Source organism: Psammomys obesus, unplaced genomic scaffold, assembly GCF_907164565.1.
Source record: "Psammomys obesus unplaced genomic scaffold, mPsaObe1.curated_primary_1811, whole genome shotgun sequence".
NCBI lineage: Eukaryota > Metazoa > Chordata > Mammalia > Rodentia > Muridae > Psammomys > Psammomys obesus.
The window spans coordinates 67,561-85,778 of record NW_026590258.1 but is presented as its reverse complement, the minus strand read 5'-3'; the positions used below and the strand labels follow the sequence as shown (position 1 = coordinate 85,778).

The 18,218-nt window shown below is 42.2% G+C and overlaps 1 pseudogene; it reads right to left on the bottom strand.

Moving 5' to 3' along the window:
* Positions 1 to 15,982: 15,982 nt before the first annotated feature.
* On the bottom strand, positions 15,983 to 17,260 carry LOC129676392 (tubulin beta chain-like; annotated as a pseudogene).
* Between the last annotated feature and the right edge of the window lie 958 nt (positions 17,261 to 18,218).

Genomic DNA, 18,218 nt, shown 5'->3' with positions numbered 1-18,218 from the left:
CACGCATGTGCATGCCCATATGTTCCAAAATGCACACAGACATTCAAGGTACCACACAATACACATGAAAGCAATAAATAGAAAAGCTGTGCTTGTCTCCTCACTGCTGAACAAGAGCCCCTGTCTGCTTCTAGTGAAAATGGTGACCTGAGGTCAGAACATCATGTGGCCTGTTATGCTTTGAGGGTTTTTGTCCATTGGCTTTGTCCTTGCAGACTGGAGCCGTGGGGAAGAAACGCTATTTAGTGAGGAAAGTCCCTCCCTGTTTGGAGTTTACACTCTCATATAGCACTAGTCAGCCTTTCACAGCACTGGTAAATGTCAGCCCAGCGATGCTGCCATTCAGTCATCTTCTGTGCAGTATATGAAGGTGACACAAACGCTGATAAGCTGGAGGTGAAATGCCTTATAGAGCAGTGCCCTGTGCTAAAAATATCGGTTGCTGATGATTCAAGAAAGTTAGAAATAGAAATAACCTACTATCCATATATCTGCAGGGAGAGAGGTATGTGGTATTTAATCATTTGTCCTCCCCAAAGCTCTCTGGGAAGAAAATCATGATCTCATTTTAAATAATCAGTGGAAGGTTTTTCCGTGTGCTAGGTGACTCCGGAATTAAAGTTTTGTCCTATATTTTCAAATCTTGTGATTTCCCAAAATTAGTGATGCAGTTTTATTTCTAGCCAAGTATTCTTTCCTGCTAAATTTTAGAGGGGTCGGGAAGCAAACCTCATCAAGAGATGACAATTATCCTGGGCTTCTTTTTCTGTTGGGAGCTGTGTCATTTTGATTCTCTATTTTGTATCATCTGCTGACTTGGACAATTGCTCCCATAGTTCTTGGGTTGAGTGAACATTTAAATTCACCCTGTATCCTTATGAAGCATTCATCAAACGGGAAACGTAATTATTAAAGAAATGAAATAAGAGATATATACTAAAAGTAAATTAGAAAACATTTCAGAATGACCTGTCCATTAAACCTGCAAAGGCAGCTTGGTTGCACTAGCACGTTTAGTCCACCAGGTGGCAGTGGCTACCACACAACATGAAACTGGAACCTGTACTTTAAGTTTTGAATTTCTTCTAACAACTTTTCTTTTTTATTAATTACAGTTTATTCACTTTGGATCCCTCCATAAGCCCCTCCCTCCTCCCCTCCCGGTCCCACCCTCCCTCCCCCTTCTTCGCGCATGCCCCTCCTCAAGTCCACTGATAGGGGAGGTCCTCCTCTCCTTCCTTCTGATCTTAGTCTATCAGATCTCATCAGGAGTGGCTGCATTGTCATCTTCTGTGGCCTGGTAAGGCTGCTCCCCCCTCAGGGGGAGATGATCAAAGAGCAGGCCTATCAGATTATGTCAGAGGCAGTCCCTTTTCCCATTACTATGTAACACACTTGGACACTAAACTGCCATGGGCTACATCTGTGCAGGGGTTCTAGGTTATCTTCATGCATGGTACTTGGTTGGAGTATGAGTCTCTGGGAAGACTCCTGTGTTCAAATTTTCTGGTTCTGTTGCTCTCCTTGAGGGTTCCTGTCCTCTCCAGATCTTACTATTTCCCACTTCTTACATAAGATTCCCTGCACTCTGCCCAACAGTTGGCCATAAGTCTCAGCCTCTGCTTTGATAGTCTGCAGGGCAGAGCTTTTCAGAGGCCCTCTGTGGCAGGTTCCTAGGTTTTTTCCTGTTTTCTTCTTCTTCTGATGTCTATCCTCTTTGCCTTTCGGGATGGGGATTGAACGTTTTAGTCAGGGTCCTCTCTCTTAATTAGTTTCTTTAGATGTACAGGTTTTAGTAGGTTTATCCTTTGTTATATGTCTATATGAGTGAGTATATACCGTGTGTGTCTTTCTGCTTCTGGGACAGCTCAGTCAGGATGATCTTTTCCAGGTCCCACAGTTTACCTGCAAATTTGTGATTTTCACCTTACCAACGTTCATGGTTTGCTAATCTTTGATTTTTGAAAGCTGATATCTGTTTCTGTATTAAATAATTGGTCCCTAAAAGTAAAATGCAGTTTGCAGAAAATGTACATAGTGGGAAACCATTTTCGCTCCCTGTCATAGGTGAAAGCTTTCGAAATCTGTGTTCCCAAAAGAAAATGGTAAGTTCATGAAGCCTTTAGTTTTCTCTGTGACTTGATTCATTTTAAAAGTGGCAATTGTGAGCCAACAGCACAGGGAAGCCTGTGTGGAAATGAAGGTCCTTGCACCTCCAGATGTGTCCATAAGCTTGACCTACATCTTTACATAGAATGTTTAACATATTGGCTACATTTCCATTTTCTTTACAACCTGAATATAAACTTAAGGAATGAGGGCACTCCTAATTCAGTAAAAGTCAGCCACAGCAGGGAATGTGAGAAAGTTACATATTAGCAGATGAGTTTTACAGTTCAAAGCTGCTCAGTTCCTATGTCCCAAGGGAGTGGAGGGCTTCAGGACAGATAAGCAATTTTGTTAAATGTTGAGAAGAGTGAGAAGCTCAGCTATTTATGATCAGCAGTTCCTGAGTATTGGTTGGATCCAGATTGGATAGTAGTCTCTATAGAGAATTTAAATAAAAGGATTTATTTTATTATTCATTATATGCATGTGTTTGTACGATGCATCAGGGTATTTGCACCTGAGTGCAGGTGAGCACAGAGGTTAGCAGCATCAGACACACCTGATTTGGAGTCACAGGCGATTGTGAGCCATCCTGTGTGGGGTTCTGGGAACTGAATCCAGCTCCTCTGCAGGGGCAGCAAGTGCTCTCAACTGCTGACCATATCTCAGCCCCCCAGAACTGTTTTCTAAAGACAATGTCTCAAGTAGTCTTGGATGGCCTCAGTCCACTGTGTTGTGAAACATATCTGAATTTCTGATTCAGTGTGTGTGTGTGTGTGTGTGTGTGTGTGTGTGTGTGTGTGACTGCAGTGGGTTTATGTAGTGCTAGGACCTGAACCCAGTACTTCTCACATGCTAGGTAAACACTTTGTCAACTGACCTACATTTTCAGCCCTGTAGCTTTTTTAAGTATTGCCAGAGGCTTGGAGAGAGGCCTCTGTACCTAATACTTGCTTCTCTTGCAGAAGACCTGGGTTCAGCTTACAGTGCACACACAGCAGCTAAAAACTGTAATTCCAGTTCATGAGCTCCATGCCTTCTTCAGGCATCTGCAGGCACCGGGCACACATGTGGCCCACACACATACCTGCACGCAGGACAGTCATATACATTAGGTAAAAGAACAACTCTTTAAAAACTATTATCAGGATTGGAGGAGAATGGTAGCTTTTTAGATCATTCTCAGTGAGGTATCCCAGAAGCAGAAAGACACCCATGGTGTATACTCACTTATAGGTGGATACTAGACATATAATATAGGATAAACCTACAAAAATCTGTACACTAAAGAAGGAGTACCCCGTACCCCGGGTAAGATGATCAATCCTCACTCAGAAGGACAAACAGGATAGACATTGGAAGAAGAAGAAAACAGGACACTGGACAGGATCCTAATATAGAGGGTCTCTGAAAGACTCATCCCAGCATTGTATCAAAGCAGATGCTGAGACTTATAACCAAACTTTGGGAAGAGTGCAGGGAATCTCAAGAAAGAAGGGGGAGATAATAAGACCTGAAGAGAACTGGAGATCCACAATGAGAACAACAGAACCAAAAAATCTGGGTAGAAGGGTCTTTTCTGAGACTGATAATCCAACCAAGAACCATTCATGGATATTACCTAGAACCCCTGCTCAGTTGTAGCACATGGCAACTCAGTGTCCAAGTGAGTTTCCTAGTAATGGGAACAGGGACTGTCTCTGACATGAACTCAGTGGCTGGCTCTTTGACCACCTCCTCTTGAGTGGGGAGCAGCCTTACCAGGCCACAGAGGAAGACAATGCAGCCAGTCCTGGTGAGACCTGATAAGGTAGGGTCAGATGGAAGGGGAGGAGGACCTCGCCTATAGGTGGACTTGGAGAGGGGCATGGAAGGAGATGAGGGAAGGGGGGTGGGATTGGATGGGAGTGAGGGAGAGGGCTACTGTGGGATACAAAGTAAATAAAGTGTAATTCATACAAAAATAAATTAAAAAAAAACAGTAGCTTTTTAGTCTTTCTTGTGATAGCTAAATAAAATATTAAAACCAGGATCACCCAGAACATTGTCTGAATTTTGAAATCCAATTTTTTGTTTGTCTGTTTTTTAGTTTTTAGTGTTTTTTGTTTGTTTGGTTTTTGTTTTTTTTTTTTTTTGTTTCAATAATGAAGATTTGATTCCTCCATTTGAGGCCTGCCTTGTCATCAAGAAAAGAATAAATGACTCATTTGTGGAAAGTCATTTTAACTATCCAACCATCTATACACCATTTAAGGAATGACCTTTCCCAAGATGAATGTGCTGAAAACACTTGTTCTTGAAAGAAAAAGATTTAGGAGTGGGAAGAGGAAGGGAGGAGGAGAAGGAGGAAAGGGAGGCAGAGGAGAAGATCTTCCCTCCCATTTGAGGTTATTTTTGGAGAAGCCTGGTACTCTACCACTAAACTTCCTCTCTCTCTCCCCTCACCTCTCTCTACATCCAGCTTACGTGAACAGTCATATTACTTAACGATTATTTCAAAAACAATAATAATTGTAACAACTGTCTATGAATGTTGATGGCCATGCATTTTAATGTGTATGCAGGGCATTTAAAAGACAAAGAGCTCTAATTCCAACAGGAGTAGATTACAACTGTATTATGATTAGGTTTGATTTAGTCGTCTGGGATCAGAAATTTGCTTTTTGCTCTAGTAACTACACTGCTTACCATATCCAATCAGGTTTACAGGTTCACAATTATTGTATGTCTCATCCATTCAGTACTTTTTAAATTTTTTTTCTACTTTTTATTTTAATTTTTATTAATTACACTTTATTTACTTTGTATCCCACCGTGGCCCCCTCCCTTCTCCCCTCCCAATCCCACTCTCCCTCTCTTTCTCCATGCATCCCCCTTCCCAAGTCCACTGATAGTGGAGGTCTTCCTCTCCTTCCTTCTGTTCCTAGTCTATTAGTTCTCATTAGAAGTAGCTGCATTGTCTTCCTCTGTGGCCTGGTAAGTTTGCTCCCAGTCAGTGGGAGGTAATTAAAGAGCAGGCCAATCAGTTCCTGTCAGAGACAGTCCCTGTTCCCATTACTATGGAACCCACTTGGACACTGAACTGCCATGGGCAACATCTGTGCAGGGGTTCTAGTTTATCTCCATCAATGGTTCTTGGTTGGATTATCAGTCTCAGAAAAGACTCCTGTGCCCAGATATTTTGGTTCTGTTGCTCTCCTTGTGGAGCTCCTGTCCTCTTCAGGTCTTATTATTTCCTACTTCTTTTATGAAATTCCCTGCACTCTACCCAAAGATTGGACATAAGTCTCATCATGTTTTGATACCCTGCAGGGTAGAGCCTTTCAGAGGCCCTCTGTGGCAGGCTCCTGTACTCTTCCCCATTTCTTTCTCTTCTGATGTCCATCTTCTTTGCCTTTCTATATGGGGTTTGAGCATTTAGCCAGAGTCCTCCTTCTTTTTTTTTTACCTTTATTTTTTTCTTTTTATTATTAGTTACATTTTGTTAACTCTGTATCCCAGTTGTATCCGCTCCCTCATTCCCTCCCAACCCCACGCTCCCTCCCTCATCTCCTCCCTGCCCCTTTCCAAGTCCACTGATTGGGGAGGACCTCCTTCCCTTTCACATGAACCTGTTTTATCAGGTATATTCAGGACTGGCTGCAAAGTCCTCCTCTGTGGCCTAACAGGACTGCTCCTCCATTGGGGGGTGGGGAGGTCCAAGAGCCTGCCATTGAGTTCCTGTCAGAAATAGTCCTTGTTCCCCTTATTATGGGAAAACCAATTGGTTATTGAGCTACCACGGGCTACATCTGAGCAGAGGTTCTAGGTTATATCCATACATGGTCCTTGGTGGAGTATCAGTCTCAGAAAAAACCCTGTGCCCAGATATATTTGGTCCTTGTGGAGCTCTTATTCTTTTCACGTCATACTAACTCCCCTTCTTTCATATGCTTCCCTGTACTCTGTCAAAGGTTTGGTTATGAGTCTTAGTGTCTGCTTTGAAACACTGCTAGGTTGAGTCTTTCAGATGCCTTCTGCAGTAGACTCCTTTCATACATTCAATGCACATCCCATTTGTCTTTCTAAGTGAGGATTGATGATCTTACCCTGTGTCAGCTTTCTTGTTTATCTTCTTCAGGTGTATAGATTTCATTATGTTTATCATATCTTGTAGGTCTATATAAGCGAGTCTATATCATGTGTGTCTTTCTCCTTCTGGGATATCTCACTCAGAATGATCTTTTCTAGATCCCACCATTTGCCTGCAAATTTCATGATTTCCTCCTTTTTGATTGCTGAGTAGTATTCCATTGTGTAAAAGTACCACAATTTCAGTATCCATTCCTCTATTAATGGACACCTGGGTTGTTTCCAGGTTCTGGTTATTACAAATAAAGCTCCTACAAACATGGTTGAGCAAATGTCCTTGTTGTGTACTTGAGCCAATTTTGGGTATATACCTAGCAGTGGTATAGCTGGGTCTTGAGGAAGCACTATTCCTAATTGTCTGAGAAAGCACCAGATTGACTTCCAAATTGGTTGTACCAGTTTACATTCCCACCAGCAGTGGTGGAGGGTTCCCCTTTTTCCACAACCTTTTCAGCATGTGTTGTCACTTGAGTTTTTGATCTTGGCCATTCTGATGGGTGAAAGGTGAAATCTCAGGGTCATTTCGATTTCCATTTCCCTGATGACTAAGGATGATGAGCATTTCTTTAAATGTTTTTTGGCCATTCAATATTCCTCTGTTGAGAATTCTCTGTTTAGCTCTGTGCCCCATTTTTAATTGGATTATTTGAAGTGTTGTAGTTTAACTTCTTGAGTTCTTTATATATACTGGATATTAATTCTCTGTCAGATATAGGGTTGGTGAGGATCCTTTCCTAATCTGTAAGCAGTCACTTTGTTCTGATGACAGTGTCCTTTGCTTTACAGAAGCTTTTCAGTTTCATGAGGTCCCATTTATTGATTGTTGCTCTTAGAGCCTGTGCTATTGGTGTTCTGTGCAGAAACTTGTCTCCTGTGCCAATGAGTTCAAGGCTCTTTCTCACTTTTTCTTCTAACAGGTTTAGTGTGTCTGGTTTTATATTGAGGTCTTTGATCCACTTGGACTTTAGTTTTGTGCAGGGTGATAAATATGGATCTATTTTCATTTTTCTACATGTAGACATCCAGTTGGAACAGCACCATTTGTTGAAGATGCTGTCTTTTTTCCATTGTATGGTTTTGGCATCTTTGTAAAAAATCAGGTATCCATAAGTGTGTGGATTTATTTCAGGGTCTTCTATTCGATTCCTTTGATCCACCAGTACGTTTGCTATGCCAGTACCATGCAGTTTTTAGTATTGTTGTGCTATAGTACAGCTTAAGATCAGGGATGGAGATACTTCCAGAATATCTTTCATTGTAGAGGATTGTTTTAGCAATTCTTGGTTTCTTGTTATTCCATAGGAAGTGGAGAATTTTTATTTCAAGGTCTGTAAAGAATTGTGTTGGTAATTTGATGGGAATTTCATTGAATCTGTAGATTGCTTTTGGCAAGATAGCCATTTTTACTATGTTAATCCTGCCAAGCCCTGAGCATGGGAGATCTTTCCATCTTCTGATATCTCCTTCTACTTTTTTCTTCAGGGACTGGAAATTTTTTTTCATGCAAGTTTTTCACTTGCTTGGTTAGGGTCACACCAAGGCACTTTATGTCCTTTGTGTCTATTGTGAAGGGTGTTGTTTCCCTAATTTCTTTCTCAGCCCTTTTGTCTTTTGTATACAGGAGGGCTACTGATTTTTTTTTTGAGTTAATTTTTTATCCTTCCACTTTACTGAAGGTGTTTATCAGCTGTAAGAGTTCCCTGGTATAATTTTGGGGGTCACTCATGTATACTATCATATCATCTGCAAATAGTGATACTTTGATTTTTTTCCTTTGCAAACTGAATCCCCTTGATCTTCTTTAATTGCATTATTGCTCTAGCAAGGACTTCAAAAACTATGTTGAAGAGCTATGAAGACAATGGGCAGCCTTGCCTTGTCCCTGATTTCAGTGGAATTGTTTTAAGTTTCTCTCCATTGAGCTTGATATTGGCTATAGGCTTGCTGTATGTTGCCTTTATTATGTTTATGTATGTGCCTTGTATCCCTGATCTCTCCAAGACTTTAAACATGAATGAATTTTGGATTATATCAAATTATTTTTCATCATCTAAGGATATGATCATGTGGTTTTTCTCCTTCCATTTGTTTATACAGTGGATCACATTGATGGATTTCCATCAATGAACCACCCTGCATGCCTGTGATGAAGCCTACTTGGTCGTAGTGGATGATATCTTTGATGTGTTCTTCTATTCAGTTCACAAGTATTTTGTTGCATCAATACTAGTAAAGGAGATTGGCCTGAAATTCTCTTTCTTTGTTGGGTGTTTGTGAGGTTTAGGTGCCAAGGTGATTGTGGTTTCATAGAACGAGTTTGGTAATGTTTCTTCTATTTCTATTTTGTGGAATAGTTTGAAGAGAATTGGAGTTAGCTCTTCTTTGAAAGTCTGGTATAATTCTATGCTGAAACCATCTGGCCCTGGGCTATTTTTGGATGGGAGACTTTTGATGATGGCTTCTATTTCCTTAAGGGATATAGGACTGTTTAATTGATTTATCTGGTCTTGATTCAGCTTAGGCAAGTGGAATTGATCAAGAAAATTGCCCATTCCATTTAGATTTTCAAATTTTGTGGGGTATGGGCTTTTGAATTAAGACCTAATGATTGTTTGGATTTCTTTAGTGTCTATCATTATGTCCCCTTTTCATTTCTGATTTTGTTGATTTGGATAGTGTCTCTCTGCCTTTTAGTTAGTTTGGCTAAGGGTTTGTCTATCTTGTTGATTTACTCAAAGAAGCACCTCTTGGTTTCATTGATTCTTTGAATTGTTTTATTTGTTTCTAACTTATTGACTTCACCCTGGAGTTTGATTATTTCCATCCATCTACTGCTCTTTGGTGTGTTTGATTCTTTTTTTTTTTTCCTAAGGATTTTAGGTGAGCCATTATGTTCCTTGCATGAGATATTTCGAGTTTCTTCTTGAAAGCACTTAGCGCTATGAACTTTCCTCTTAGCACTGCTTTCATTGTGTCCCATAAGTTTGAGTATGTTGTGCTTTCATTTTCATTGAATTTTAGGAAGACTTTAATTTCTTTCTTTATTTCTTCTCTGACCCAGCTGTCATTTAGTAACAAGTTGTTGTTCAGTTTCCATGTGTGTGTAGGCTTTTTGCTATTTCTGATGTTGAGGTCCAGCTTTTGTCCATGGCGATCAGATAGGATACAAGGGATTATTTCAATCTTCTTGTATATGTTGAGGCTTGCTTTGTGACCAACTATATGGTCTATTTTGGGGAAGGTTTCATGAGTGCAGAGAAAAAGGTAAATTCTTTTGTGTTTTGCTGAAAGGTTCTATATATGTCTGTTAGGTCCATTTGATTCATGACCTCTGTTAGAGTTATTGTATCTTCATTTAATTTCTGTTTTGTTGACCTGTCCTTTGTTGAGAGTGGGGTGTTGAAGTCTCCCACTATTAATGTGTGGGGATCTATGTGTGGTTTAAGTATTTTTTTTATTTTTATTTTTTTTATTTTTTTGGTTTAAGTTTTATTAATGTTTCTTTTACTAATGTGGGTGCCCTTGTATTTGGGGCATAGATGACCAGGATTGTGATGTCTTCCTGTAAAAGTTTTTCCTTGATGAGTATGAAGTGTCCTCCTCCATCCCTTTTGATCAATTTTGGTTGAAAGTCTATTTTATTAGATATTATAATGGCTACTCCTGCTTGCTTCTTGGGTCCATTTGCTTGGAAAACAGTCCTCCAGCCCTTTACTCTCAGTTAATGTCTGTCTTTGTGACTTAGGTGTGTTTCTTGTATGCAACAGATTGTTGGGTATTGTTTACACGTCCATTCTGTTAGTTTGTGTCTTTTTATTGGGGCATTGAGTCCATTGATATCGAGAGAGATGAATGACCAGTGGCTGTTAGATCCTTTGATTTTGATGTTGGCTATGGTAGTGTGTTTGTGTGCTTGGTTACTTTTTGTTTTGCTGTACTGAGGTTATTTATTTCCTGTGTTTTCTTGAAAGTAGTTAATTTTCTTGGGTTATATTTTTCCTTCTAGTATCTTCTGTAATGCTGGATTTGTATATAGGTATTGCTGAAATTTGTTTTTGTAGTTGAATATCTTGTTTTCTCTGTCTATGAGGACTGAGAGTTTTGCTGGGTATAGTAGCTTAGGCTGACATCTGTGATCTCTTAGGGTCTGCATGATATCCTTTTAGGCCTTTCTGGGTTTCATAGTCTCTGTTGAGAAATCAGGTGTGGTTTTGACAGGTTTGCCATTATATGTTACTTGGCCTTTTTCCCTTGCAGCTTTTAGTATTTTTTTTCTTTGTTCTGTTTACTTACTGTTTTGATTATTATGTGGTGTGAGGATTTTCTTTTTTGGTCTAATTTATTAGGTGTTCTGTGGGCCTCTTGTATTCTTATAGGCCTCTCCTTTAAGTTGGGGAAATTTTCTTCTATGATTTTGTTGAAAATGTTTTCTGGGCCTTGGAGGAGGGAATCTTCTTTTTCCTCTATTCCTATTATTCTTAGGTTTTGTCTTTTATGTTTTCTTGGATATCTTGGATGGCCTGTGTCAGGAACTTTTTAGATTTATTATTTTCTTTGAAGGATACATCGATTTTTTTCCATTGTATCTTCCACACCTGAGATTCTTTCTTCCATCTCTTGTACGCTGGTGGTTATGCTTACCTTTGTAGTTCCTGTTTTTTTTCCTAGGTTCTCCCTCTCCATGATTTCCTCCATTTGTGTTTTCTTTAATTTTTCCAATTCTATCTTCAGATGTTGGCCATTTTGTTGAATACCTTCATCTGTGTAACTGTATTTTCATGTTTTTCCTTGAATTCCCTCACCTGTTTGTTTGAATATTCCTCTGTTTCTTTTATTTCTTTCAGTTATTTAATCATTTCCTCTCTGAAAGCCACAAACTGTTTGGCAGCATCTTCCTGTATTTCTTTATGTATGTCCATAATCTGTTTTACTATATCTTCCTCTAATTCTTTACACAATTTATTTGCTTCCTCCATTTTCCTCTTCATAAGCATAGATGTAAGGTCATTTTCTTGAATTTTGTTTATGTTAGGGAGTTCAGGGCTACTTGCCCCTGTGTAACTGGGTTCCTGGGATGCCATAATGCTTTGCCTTTTGTTGGTTGTATTTTTACCCTGGCCTCTACCCATCTGGGTATCTCAGGTGTTGTCTGTTAATTTCTGGTGCCTGCTGGTTCCTGGGATGGGGAGAATCCCCTTGGCAGGATTTTCAAGTAGGTCTCAGTGTTTTGATCATGGTCAACTGAGTGGTGGTGATTCACATTAATTGTCACAATTCAACTCAAGCATACAGACCTGTGTGGTAACTGTGGTGTTTAGGAAGGCTCTCTGCTCATCAGGAGAAGTCCTGGAAATGGCTACCCTGCTGCTGTGTTTTTTGCTCTGAGTTTAGGGAGCTTCAGCTGCAGTTCTTAAGGTGTATTTTTTGGGTGCAGCCATCTTGAAGAACCAGCGAGTCCCACAGTTTTGTCAGTTTACTAGGGTTAACCAGTTGCACCTTGGACCTGTATCTGAGGGCTGCTCTAGTGGTTCTCAGGCTTTTGTAGGTCTGAGGTTGCATCTGTGTGCCCCTGTCCTAGCAGTAATCAATGGCAGGTGATCAGGGCAGTCATGCCTGCAGTAGAAGACTAGAGCCTACAGCCTGTGTGAACCGAGAAAGTATTCTGGAACTGGGTGTCTTGAGCATTGGACCTGATGATCCCTCCTCTGTGGTGTTTCCTCCCGGCAGGGGCACCCAGACTGTGCTTTGTGGACCACAATTCTTTTGGGGATGGTGAGTAGAACCCTCCTGCCCAGGTGCCCAGCTCTGCCTTGCTGATGATTGGGCACCTGGGCATCTCCAAAACTATAACTTTTCCTGACAACTTGATGGCTGAGTGCTTTGAGGTCAAACCTGCTGTTCTACTCTCTGCGGGTCATTCGACAGAGAAATTCAGTCTCTGGGGCCATGGGACCCGCAGTTCTATTTGGGGCAGTTAGTCAGGCATGCAGGCAGGACTCTGTGCTGGCACCTATGTCCCAGGCTCTGGTCTGGCTGTTGGGTGCCCACCAGATCCCAAGTCTTTTCCAGGGATTGTCTGATGACCTAAGGTAGGTCCCTATTGTTTCTTGCACCATGGCATTTTCTCTCAACTGGAAATCCCAGTCTCTTGTGTTGTGGGACCAACAGTTCAGTCTGGGACATTGATTAGAGCACTGCAGTGTGGGGCTCTGGGCTGGAGACCAAGTGCCTGGTGGAACTGGGACCTCCTTTGAGGTTTAGTTGGGCGAGTACTGAGAGTTCTGTGTGCTGGTCACTGTGCAGATCCTGCTGTGCTGCCTGTCAGAGTGTCCTCATGGTGTGGCCATCTTGGATCCCCCCTTCACTCCACTCAGTATTTTATAATAAAATGCATTATAGACTTTAAACAAGAAAAAAAAGTATTATGAAATGTATCTTTACCCAGAAAAGAGGGAGAACAGGCACAGTCCATTCCTTTTAAGGAGAAATCCCATTCATGCCAAATTTACACACAAATCTGAAATGACAGAGGCAGCAGGAACTCTGGGACACCCCGTGGGTCCCAGACTCTGCTTTGCCACTTGAGTAAATCTAGGCACATTCCATAACTTCTCTGGGCCTGCTTCCTTCTGTACATGATGGGGAGAATCACAGCTCTACACAGGTGTGTGAGAGTTGACTGGCTGAGAGCAGGAACAGAACACTCCGTGGCCTGTAATAAAGCCCTGTAAATACCATTTGTCCTCACAGTCACAGAAACACGTGTTCTGAGTCTTTATTGCATGTGAGCTACACCGCATTGTTGCCTGCCTTTTACACAGAAGGAAATAAAAAGTTTCAGGATCTTAAGAACACTTTGATGACTGGCAAGCAATAATGTCCACAGAGAGTCACACAGATGAACAACAAAGGGCAAATTGATAATGTCTTTAGCAGTGACTGACAACATGAACTGACTCCACACAGGGAGAGTGTGAGCTCTGTGTGCTGAAAATTGCCTTGAGATAGGCCCCATATCACTCTTTATGAATGACCTGGGCTGTCAGCAGGATGTTTAACTGGAAACACATGCCCCTCCCCTCCCCTTTCCCCTGATAGTAACCAAAATTCCTGTTGCACTGAGACCAGGTCCTCTGTGGCTCTGCCTAGGAGGCTGCTGCATTTGGTCTCTGGCTAGCTGCCTTCATCAGACTGTCACCCTATACTCTAGGGTTTTTCTCTCAATGACATGCCAGGAGACATCAGCCCAGATGAGTTGGTGACCCTTATGGACTTTAGCTAGCTTTTGGTCTTCATAAATTTACTAATCATCCCTCTGCCCACTGTCTGTATGCTCATTTTAAAATTTTTGGTAGCTCCTTTAATATTCTGTGTTTGGTCCAGAGTGAGCCCACTGTCCATAGGCATCCTGATCCTCAGGCCCTTAAAATATTTTCTCCCTCTGTTCTGTTCGGTAATATTCCCTGAGCTTTAGATGTAGGGGTTGAATTGCCAGGAACAGTTGGAGTTGGGCATCCAATGAATACTTTTTCTTTGTATTTTGACCAGTTGTGGGTCTCTGCAATGGTCTCCACATGTAGCAAAAAGAAGCTTCTTTGACAGGGATGAGGGTGGTCAGAGCTACACTCCTGTTGGTAAAAGGAAACAGAAATTGTATTAGTGTAGGAAACTGGCAGATGTACATTCTCCTCTTGACCTATGACCTCTCCAGCTGTGGGTACTTGGCTAGGTCTATGGTAGTAGGTATGTTGAGTGGGCCTTAAGTCTAACTAGACAGTCAGCCATTGGTTAACCTCAAGATGAAAGTGCTACTATTTTACCACTGACACACCCATTCTTAAAAACATTTGTTGTTTTTATGTTGTTTATCTTGTGTGCCTCCGTGTGTAGGTGTGTACACATGCAGAGATCAACTCTTGGGAGCGGGTTCTTTCCTTATATCATATAGGTGTCAGGGCTCAAACTCAGGTTGAATTCAGGTCACCAAGTTTGGTGGCAAATGCTTTTACTTGCTGAGCTGTCTTGCTAGCCCCATACATTTATTCTTGGAAATACTGTCTCAGTGAAGTTTCCTGACCTCCATGGCCTCCTTTCATAGGTCCCCACACGTAGTCAACATTATGACCTATTTATTTTCCCATTGTGTCTCTCTTTCCCATGAAAATGCACTGTTCCTATTAAGAGCAGGCATGCTTACCCCTAATTCTTGAATTATTAGGGTTTGATACAGTGTTTTTCTTCAAAGAGTCTGATTGTTTTTGAGGCAGGGTTTCTCTGTGTAGCCTGACTGTCTTTGTAGACCAGCAGCCTGGCCTTGAACTCACTGAGATACTTTCACCTCTGCCTCCTGGAGCCCTGGGATTAAAGGCCTGAGCTGCTCAGCATTCTTTTTTTTTGAATGAGCGGAGTGAATCAATTAAAATGAAGAGTGCTATAGGTATTGCTCCATGGAAGATGACAGCGTGTCTTTTCATGAAGTCCCCTGAGCGGGCACAAATAGAACTCTTAGACCTTGCAGTGCACATGAAGGCACAGCCCTAGAGCTAGCACAGTGATCCACTGTGGACTTGTGGAGTTCCTGCTGTTTTTCCATCTTCTAGTGTGTTTGGGGATAAAAGGCCAGGAAGCTCTTCATTCTAGGGTCCTCTGACGCTGGTGGACAAGACTGCAGAGTGCTACAGTAAAATATGAGAAAGTCACAGAGAACCACCTGCTCTCATGTTATGCCTCCTAGGCAGGCCTTGCACTTCCTGTTTGCTGCTGTTGGAGATCAACTTTGAATTCCCTAATCTCTTGTTTTACCTCTCCTCAAACTCAAAGCATTTTTCTGGGGGCAAGTTTAGTGCATTTAACCTATATCCAGGCAGTGGTAGTTAGAAATTTGCAGAGTAATTGGGTAGGTATGTGTGTGTGTGGGGGGGGGGTATTATTATATCTTTTATTTTATTTGTAAAGACCTTTCAAATGTTTCAAAATTTTTTGAAAGTGTCTCTAATAGACTGTCCCAAACACATGGCATGTAGGGAACATTAATTGTATCTAGTGGATTATTAAAATAAAAAAACAAAACAAAACAAAAAACCACTATGACACCAAATTGAAGTATGTGTGGGAATCCAAAGGCGGTGGGAAGAGGTAGTAGGGGTGAATATGCTGTAAAAGGTTGCATGCATGTATGAAATTATTAAAGAAAGAAGCTGTCATTGGATCTTTCTGAAGGCCATCCTTTGGAGCTTATTTAATCCTTTCCGCTTTCTTCCTTTTTGTCTTTTTTTTCCTTCCTTCCTTTCTTTCTTTTTTCTTTTTATGGGTTTTTTTGAGAAAGGGTTTCTCTGTGTAGACTTGGCTATCTTGGACTCACTTTGTAGATTAAGCTGGCCTCGAACTCACAGGGATCCGTCTGCCTTTGCCTCCTGTGTGCTGGGATTACAGACATGCTTCCAGTTTTCTTACTGTCCTTTTTCATTAGTTTCTTCCTCATGCTCATCGATAACTTGCTTTATTGTTTCTTCCCCACCCCCAGAATTCCTATTTATTTTTTGGCTACTGGGCAATGTCATCTTTTCAATATAAAAAAAGCAGCAAGTTCAACACAAAATAGAAAGGTAGAAGGGTATGACCAAACAGGACAGAGGCTGAAGAAAGAAACTCTGAAGGAGGAAAACGAGCAGGGGAAGGAAGCAGAGAGAACTGAGCAGCCTGAGGTGACTCAGAACTCTCTGCCTTAGGCCTCTCCTTCTGGTTACTCCCCCAAATCTTCTTTCTTCTCCGCAGTGACATCCTGGTACTGCTGATACTTGGGGACGAGGTAATTCATGTAGCTCCTGGCTTTGGTGAACTCCATCTCGTCCATGCCCTTGCCCGAGGACCAGCAGAGGAAGGCTTTCCTGTGGAACATGGCCAGCAACTGCTCCGAGATGCTCTTGAGCAGCTCCTGGATGGCACTGCTGTTTCCGGTGAAGGTGACTGCCATCTTGAGACCGCGCGGAGGGGTGTCACAGACAGCCGTTGTTGGGGACCAACTCCAAGAAGTAACTGCTCTTGTTCTGCACACTGAGCACCTGCTCGTCCATCTCCTTCATGGACATCTGTCCATGGAAGACAGCTGCCACGGTGAGGAACCGGCCTCGACGCGGGTCACAGGTGGCCATCAAGTTCTTGGCATCGAAGACCTGCTGGGTGAGTTCAGGCATGGTGAGGGCCTGGTACTACTGGCTTCCGCTGCTGGTGAGAGCGGCAAAGCCAGGCGTGAAGACGTGGAGACTCGGGAAGGGCACCAGGTCGATGGCCAGCTTACGGAGGAGGTCAGCCTTGAGCTGGCCTGGGAAGCGGGGCAGGTGGTGATGCCGCTCATGCTGGCCGACTCAAGGTGGTTCAGGTCCCTGTAGGTTGGTGTGGTGAGCTTGAGGGTGAGGAAGCAGATGTTGTAGAGGGCCTCGTTGATGCAGTAGGTCTGGTCTGTGTTCCCCACCAGCTGGTGGACAGACAGGGTGGCAATGTAGGGCTCAACCACGGTGTTGGATACTGGGTGAGGGCACCACGCTGAAGCAGTTCATGATGCTGTCAGGATACTCTTCTCGGATCTTGCTGCTGAGCAGCGTGCCCATGCCGGAGCCTGTGCCTCCACCCAGCTAGTGGGTCAGCTGGAAGCCTTACAGGCAGTCTCAGCTCTCTGCCTCCTTCAGCACCACGTCCAGGACCGAGTCGACCAGCTCAGCGCCTTTGGTGTAGTGGCCCTTGGGCCAGTTGTTGCCTGCCCCAGACTGACCAAAAACAAAGTTTCCAAAAGGACCTGACCAAACAGAGTCCATGGTCCCGGGTTCTAGGTCCACCAAGAAAGCTCGAGGGACATCCTTGCCACCTGTGGCTTCATTGTAGTACACAGAGATCCAGTCCAGCTGCAGGTTACTGTCTCCGTGGTAGGTACTGCTGGGGCCTCTGCCATGCTCAGTGCTGAGCAACTCCCAGAACCGATCTGGTTGCCACACTGTCTGGCCTGGATGTGCACGATTTCCCTCATGGCTAAGGTTTACTGTAATAAAATTTTTGCTGGTTTCAAGGTAGATACCGAGCAAGACAAGATAATTAATATTTTGGTGTTTTGTCTTTGTTTTCTTCCTCCTGGGCTGGACTCAGAAACTATGGAATGTAGTCCCGGAGGCGGCCACAGGAAAACGCTACACGGGCACAGGAAGATTCTAAGAGCTGTTGCTTCTTTTCACAGGTATTAAGTTAACTGATTTTGATACCTTATGGTTACTATTTAAAGTGTTTGTGGATTTTTCTTTCAGTGCCTCATTGATATCATATTCTTTTATAGGTCATACTTTCATTTTGTTATCTCTAAATTGTTTCTAATGATAGTTTTATCTATTTCTAACATAAATGGCTGGAAGATTTTGAGATGTAATGTTTTGTTTGTGGGGTGCATAATGTGATTTGCACCAGGTAATTGCCATTAGATTGGTCTCATTATACACTTTTTTACAGCATTGTCATGGCTTATATTTTGTTTACTTGATTTGTCAAAATGGAGGTCGTGCACTGGAACTTGCTGACTTACTGAAAATGTACAAACACCTGCAGTATGTACTTCAGGACAACTCTGGCCATCTTTTGCATTTATGACTTCTGATGTGATCCCAAGGTATGGTATCCTGTTTGTCTTATGTAATTCCTCAGCACTAAATGCCCTTTGATTGATATTATTATAATTCCATCACCGCTTCTTTGTCACTGTCCTTCCTATATTTCCCTTTTCCTTTCATCTTTTTAAAAATAATTTTGGTATTTTAATTTTAGTTTATGTGCATTGTAGGTTTCAGATCCCTTGGAACTGGAGTTACAGTTGTGAGCTACCATGTGGGTGCTGGAAATTGAACCTGGGACCTTTGGAAGAGTAGACAGTGCTCTTAACCACTGAGCCAATCTCCAGCACCCACTTTCCTTTTATCTTACCCTCACTGCTTTGAATTCTA